The sequence below is a fragment of the Electrophorus electricus genome, chromosome 17, assembly GCF_041902795.1.
Source record: "Electrophorus electricus isolate QZ-2024a chromosome 17, ASM4190279v1, whole genome shotgun sequence".
Taxonomy (NCBI): Eukaryota; Metazoa; Chordata; class Actinopteri; order Gymnotiformes; family Gymnotidae; genus Electrophorus; species Electrophorus electricus.
Genome location: NC_137513.1, coordinates 10,451,768 through 10,459,656, shown reverse-complemented (window position 1 = coordinate 10,459,656; position 7,889 = coordinate 10,451,768).

Sequence of the window (7,889 nt, the reverse complement as noted above, 5' to 3'; positions counted from 1 at the left end):
TGAAACTGTCATAAGGGAAGTACTTTCTGGTACTTTAGTGGTAAAAATGAAAAGTTGAGGCTGAAAAATAGTGTGTGTAGCGAGTCAGTAACAGTTTCTCTTGTTCAGTAACTGATTGGTTTCTAAAAAGGCTACCTGGAATTTGTAATATCTTTTATTTTTGTCATTTTTTTGAGGTATCTACTCAGAGTAACTTCTAGTATAGGGCATAGTTTGACTAGAGTTTTGTTGCAGTCTAGCCCATAAACTACACCTCCCTTACCCACATAGGAGTAAACTGAAAGCCATCAGAAATTGTTTAGCTATTTAAAAAAAACGAAAGGGCTCAGACAAAAGACTAATGCAGGGTGCCCCTAAAATAACTCGCCCTCGGCTATCTCCTACAAGTGATCTTTGTCTCAATGCTCCCTGGTTGTCATGGGATTCTGCCAGAATCCCTCATAGTCAAGGGCGACAGAGTACTGGCCACCTAGTGGAGATTAAGGTGGAGAAAAATGCTGCACCAGCCCAACCTAGGTCAGTAAAACCTAAAGTTGCATGTGGACAGCCACCCAATTATGTTAGCCCTCACACTCGCACCAGCCCAGCAGCAGTGCCCTCACAGCATGATTTCACTTCAATGCCTTGCTCTTGCTCTCCCACTCCTGCTGGAAGTCATCCTCACTTGGAAGGTCCACACACCTATCCATCTCTGTACATGTCAGCTCAGCTACATCCTTTCCCAACTCCAGGTATCACGAGTATGCCAGTAGTTACACGACACCCTCCCTCACCCATCCTCAGTATGGCTTTACACAAGCACACCAAGTAAAGAATGTGCAGGTGTTTAATGGCAATCCTGATAATTGAATCCTCATAGATGACTGGATCAGGCATGCGCAATGTCTCCTGGATGTGGGTAGCCTCCCCCTCATCTTGCCTTTGCCACAGTGGTCTGTTATGTGAGTGGTGAAGTGAGGAAGCTAGTGCTGAACTTACCTGCTCACGAGCAGACACCAGTAAGGGCGTTTGATGAGCTGAGAGCTCAATATAGTGATGCCCAGACATCTGGACCCCCTTGCAGACCTAAAGCGAAGCCAAAAACCTGGTGAGTCATCTTGCTCTTATGCTATTGCACTGGATGCTACTTTGTGTGCAGCCGAGGAATCCCAGAATGAAGGTTACCCTTTCCTGGACTGTGATGTTAAATTGATTCGTCAATTCTTCCGGGGATTAAATGACTTGGACACTTACTTAAAGATGGCGCCAAAGAAGTCAAGATTTTCCTCATTTAGAGAGCTCCAGGCAAAGGTACGTAGGTACGTGGCCTGGCCCATGAAGCCAAGAGATTCCTGACCAAGCCCAAGAAAGCAGTCAGTTAGATGCATGCACATAGAGCAGATCATGACCCAAGACCTGGTAAACAACCCAGATTTGTCAGAACTCACTGAGGTTGTAAGAAGAGCAATTGAATAGGCTAGCTCAATTCGAGGCCAAGTTAGCTGAACCCAGTAGGCCATTAGTAGAGCACAAGGAGCCACTGAGCTTGGCTATGAACAAGCTAGATTTCACCTGTCACCGGTGTGGGAAACCAGGTGAAATTGCATGCTATTGCAGGGCTATGTTGGTAGGACAGGAGTAAGGCCAAGCAGTAAGTGTTTGTGAGACTAACCAGTCTTTAAATGCCTAGAACCTGTGGTTACTGGGGCAACCATGGGTTGTCAGCGAAGTCCCCCTGGTGTTTATGCCACCGTCACTCAGAACTGTTATGACACACCCCTTGTGGGCCCTAGTAATGAAGGGGCACACGAAGACTGTGCAGCATGAAATACCACTGGTTGACACCAAGCCTTTTCGATTGCCTTAAAGAAATATACCCCCGACCCAGTACCAGCAGGTCAGTTGGGCCATTGAGGCCGGCATAATTTACCCTAATAAAATCCCTTACTCATCCCCTATTGTTGTGGTCATTAAAAGAGCTTGGTCTCATAGAATCTGTATAGACTATTAGAGACTAAACTCCTGCAGCACTAGAGATGCCTTCCCCCTCCTCTAGAATAGAAGATGCGCTAGAGGCATTTGGGCAAGCCAAGTTCTTCTCCACTGTTGACCTCACCTGTGGTTATTGGCAAGATGAAGTTGCTGAACCTGTCAAGCATAAGACTCCTTTCAGCACTCCGATGGGGCTATTTGAGGCAAACTGCATGCCTTTTGGTTTACAGAATGCGCCGTTTACCTTTCAAAGATTGATGACGTTGTTTTGGTGACCTGAATTTTGTGAAATTGAAGCCTCAGAAATGTCAGTTGTTGAGGAAGGAAGTAAAGTATCTTGGCCATGTGGTATCGGCTGATGGTATCAGGACAGATCCTGAAAAAATCAACAAAGTGAAAGACTGGCCACTGCCAACCAACCGCAAGGAACTCTTTGAAGTTCCTGGGATTCTCTGGGTATTATTGCTGGTTTATAGAGGGTTATGTCTCCATAGCAGCCCCCCCCCCCCCCACTACTGTCTTACAGCTGGAGATCCAAGGTGGAAGAAAAGAGGCAAATCTCCTGTTGAGGTTGCATTCCCTTTCAAGTGGACCAGTGAATGCCAAACTGCCTTCCAAACCCTGAAGGAGAAACTGACCATGGCTCCTGTTTTAGGATATCCTGATTACAGCCTACCTTTCTTGCTGCGGGTTGATGCTTCAAGTGAAGGCCTGGGAGCGGTTCTGGCCCAAGTCTAGGGAGATGCTGAGCGAATCATAGCCTACGTGAGCAGGGGCCTCACCCCAGCTGAAACATGCTACCCTGCTCATAAATTAGAGTTCTTATCGCTAAACTGGGCAGTCACAGATAAATTCTATGACCGCCTTTATGGCAGTATGTTCACAGTATTGACAGACAATAATCCCCTTAAATATGTAATGTCCACAGCTAAGCTTGATGCCACTGAAGAAACCATTGCCTGTCGCAAGCTAGAGAGAAGTTGACCACCAGCTGGTGCACCACAATTCTGCATTCCCTGGTCTCCTTCATTCCATCAAACACAACGCAGAGCCTTGCCAGGGAGCCACAGACTGAGAGAGAAGGGGTTACAGTTAAATAAATAGATTTCATAACAGTTCAGTGATAATAGCTTAGTTAGACTTCAGCCCAAATTGAGCATGTTGAGCCTCTCATATATATAACAATGACTATACATGGTTAACAAGTCCACATGGGAAGTCTGTTATAGTCAATGAGGTATGTATCCATTGTCTGTACAATCCATCGTAAATACAAAACCTTTTTCTTTTTAATATACTGTACATGATCATGGTCTTGTTGCAATGTTCTCGAGGAGGCCTTTCCCAAGAAGAACTTCACTTTCCAAAATTGCTTCAAGAATAAGTTTTTCTTGACCTAAATATTCCATGTTGTGAAGTCATCCCAAAATTCCACGAGATGCTTTATGAGTTTGCCTTCCAGTCCAAGGCTGGGGTAGTGAAGTTTGGGACATGTGTCCTGGTGGAGTAATAAACCTTCCTTAAGAGTGGTGTGGAGACCTGATAAGGGAATGGAGTACCCTTTTAACGGTGCCCAATGTGTTCTGGTATTCATGAAACAAGGCCTCTCAGAGTGGGTGTGATGAGCTGTCCCAAGGGTGAGGGTCTGGTTATTCCACAGGGCAGTGACTGGTATTCTAGAGCATCTTGATAAGTAGACTTTCTGTGAGGGGTGTTGGGTTACCTTAGGTTTAATTACAGTAGAAGGCTACAGCTTCCACTACATATGTGAACAAAAAAATATAGCTTGTGGGCAGGCAGGATGCATGTATTTACACTCTCCCTCTATATTTCTTATACTCAGGTTTTATCATTTTTTTTAAGCAGTGAATTTAGCATTTTGATTTATAGCATTTTACAGAATTCATTCATTAGGAACACAGGAACATTTTGCATGTCCAATGTATAATAAATATTTTACTCCTTAAAGTTTCCAATATACAGGGTAGTGTGAATATCCAACATCCTTCTGCTTACTGACTACATGGTGTATTTGAAAGTACTTCCACTGGCAGAGGAGTTACAAATTGTGTTATTTAAAGATATTTTCTAAAGAATTGCTATACACAGAAAAATCACTGGCAACTTAATTATTTCCCTTTTCAGTTTCAGCCTTAGGGATTTAAAAAAAACAAAAAGCAGAGAGCCTCTGGGTTGGCAAAGAGCTCTCCGTGGTTCTGAATGAATACAGGCCCCATTCAGCACTGTTGTTTTTGACAGCCAAATCCCACATGGAGACTACATGCAAACTACACACGGCTGGCATCTACTGATTTTTCAGGCTGTACATCCTCAACCTCCATCATTTAGCACAGATAAATAGTCTACTGGGATGATAACCAGGTGTCCTCTACAGGCTTCACTTGGGGCGCATGGCATTAACAGTCTGTTTTTTTCCTCCCTCCACCTCCCTGTGTCTATTCCGCTTACTTTCTTCCCAGACCTCTAAGGCTGAACGAAGTCCATTACTGCTGTATATCTGGACAAAGAGGTTAAGATCAACAAAATTCCCAGACTCCATGCCCTTTCACCTCGACTGTCATACACCGACCCTGGCTGTCCTCATTCCCCCTTGCCTCGCCACACTCTGTTCTTATCTCTGTACACTAACACTGAAAATAAATGCACCCAGTTCCTTAGATTTGAACAACATTCTGTGAATTGTGATGCCAGCTTTCTATTTACCAAAATACTAAAGAATCTGAATTCAAAGGAAGAGACATTTGTCGAAAAGACCCTGCTGCACCTTTAAAAAGCAACTTCACTGTAAGTGTGCATGCTGAGCAGTGAGGTATTTGTTTAAGCATGTAAGATTCTCATTCCAACAGACATTATATCTCACATGGGATTATCCCTCTGTGCCACTCCCTGCCTTACTCCCCTTAGTGTGAATGGGTGTGTTAAGAACAGGCTAGTAGCTCTCGTGTTGCACTGGCAAACCAGCTTAGCCTCCTAATACAGCCGCTCTGGATTATGGAAATCAGTTCCAGGTTATTGACAGTAGAAGAGGGAGACTCTTTAACTCTCACATGCTGTCAAGCTCAAGTGGGAAAAGCAGAGAGAGCAGCTAGATGAGACAGAGAAAGCAAATGAAAGAAAGAAAAGTGGAAAGATGGAGAACCAGAAAAAGTGAGAAGACATGGAGAGAGCCACTGAAAATTGCAGAGAGAAAAGAACGTAAGAAAGAGGCTAAGAAACAGAACAATCCCCTCAGGCCAGCCACAAGCATTGGGTAATGAGTTTTCTCTGGTTAAAAGCACTCTGCCCCCTTGATACAGGGAGACATATAGCATCTGAAGTTTTTTTTTTTTCATTTCCTAGCTTTGATGTCTTTTTTGGAGACTGGTGTATAGCTAATGTTGTAAATACGTTATGTAAAAAAGAACTGACCTCAATCCTATATGCAAGCATTTTACATAGATGTCTGCTTGCATTTATGTTTGCAGTGGTTTTATTAGCATTTAAGACTTCAATGGCATTTAGTATTACATTTGTTTCTAATGTTATTTAGTTTTGTGGAAATGCTGTGTTTCACATTGATGATGCATCATTAGTCATGATCATTGCTATAGTTATCACTGCATGAGGGAGAGAGAGAGAGAGAAAAAAAGTGAAGTGCAAATGAGCAAGATGTACATTTCCTGCATCTCGATTAATCTCTGAGCCTCAGGATGATAGGTGAGCTTTGCTCACATCCATTAAAAGAGACAGACCACGAGAACAAGTTCATGTAATAACGACCCAGTACAAACAAAAAACAACTTTACTACCTCTGATGTCGCCATTTTTAAAACTGAAAAACCCCAGTGCCACGGGGCCATAAGACGACATTCTTGGGAGTTGAGAGAAGGCATGAAAGGGTAAGATCGATGTGTATGAGGAGTGGGGGAAAGCAGCTGGATGTGTCGTATTCTTGTGTTGCATACTCTGCACCAATCCAACAGGACTGAGTCTAGAGCATATGGGGGAAAAGAGAGAAATCAAATAAATAAAGAATGACAGAACATTGATGGCAAATAAAAACTGTTCTCTGAATCATCAAGTGGGATTGTGTCTTGCCAAACCATGTAGGATCAGATTATGAAACAGTTTAAATGTTTCTATTTGAGCTCTGATGGGCCTGGTTCATAGAAGCAAAGTTTTTACAATTCTAGAACTTTCTAGAAGTTCTAAAAAGTGATGAGTCATGACAAGAACTTGGTGTATGTGAATAGTATAGTGTAGTGGGTAACAATGCTGCCTCTGCAGTCAGGGACAAGGTTCAATCTCTCATCTGGGAAAATGTACCATACTGTACCAATAAGAATCCTTGAGAAAGACTCGGAAGACTACATTCACCTAGCTCTGTAACGTGATTGAAATTGTCAGATGCTCTGGATAAGAGCTTGATGACATAAATGACATAAATGGGTAATGACTTAAATTTGGTTTATTTGAGATTATTATATCACATATATCACATACTCCAAGTACTCTTAATCCATATTTTAATAGTTGGCTCCACTGAAGGAGGAAATACAAGCCCTGCCACATATTGCATTACAAAGTAGTGCCACACGTAGGTGTTCGACTATCACTCAGCATAAGAAACATGGTGGAAGAAACTCATAATTAACTTGAATTATCTGGAATCTTCTACTATGTATTCTTTTGAACTAGGATTTTGGAGACCTGTGGGATTCACATGCATCAAACAGTGCAGTGTTGACAGAGCCCCTTTAGAGTCAGGTTCTCCCACACACTCCCCATCTCCGGGTCTCCCACACACACTGTTCTCCGGTGAATGCTGTTCTAGTTAACAACTGCAGCTTGTTTTAATTTGCCAAGTAGTTCTCACAATCTCGTTCGCTCTATTTTAAAATGTCCAAAAAAAAAACAATTTCTTAGCATCCAGGGTATTTGTGTTTTAGTCTTGCGATTTGATATTTGTCATTTCAACTACTGTATATGAAACATACTGTCAATGATTTATCTTCATGGATATACTACGAGGCTATAAAATGAAAACCATTAGGTTGGCTAAGTGATGAAAAAAATTAGGTTATGTGTACCACAACAACACAGAACTTACTAATTGCATAGCATGCATTAGCAACCCATTTCAATTTATACAACATGCAAATTCTGTATAACTGGCAGTGCAGAGATAACAGGTGTTAAACAAATGCTGGGATAATATTAACTTAGCATTGCATAATCCAGTTAATCTTCATGGCGAAAACTGGCTTGAAGACACATGCAGTTTGAGAGGGATGAAGGCAATGTTCAACATAGCTTGCCTTCTGTCGGTATGAATCAGCCTCAACTTGCTGTGCTACTTCTGCCTTGGTCAATTTTGGATGTAGATGGTAGGTCATTACTGTTGCAACAATTGAACATGAACATATATTTTGAATATACTGGTGTCGTAGTAAGGAGCAGAAGAATAAGACAAAACAAAATAAATCAAATATAGGCAAATGATGTTCATAGAACACATGATCCCTTCAGGAAAATTTCATTTCCCTTATTTGTCATTTTAATTTTCAATGGAATATCAAATGTATTGTACATTTGAGTATAGCATTCACTCTATTTTCCTCATTCATTCTCTCTCTCTCTCTCTCTCTCTCCCCCCCCCCCCCTCTCTCTCTCACTTACACACATGCACACATACATGTTCTCTCTAAAAGGGAATCCCAAAATGAGTGAACAACTGATTATTTTTATTTTGGATGTGCTGATAAAACAGTTTCAGTTTTCTAATTAATTTGATTTTTGATGTTTGTCTTCAATAAATACATGCTTAGTTGGTTGGATTTGGGAAAGCTCTGATGTGCTTGAGTCCTGTAGCAAAGATTGAAATAGATCTGTTGAAAGTGCTGGAATCTGTTTCACAT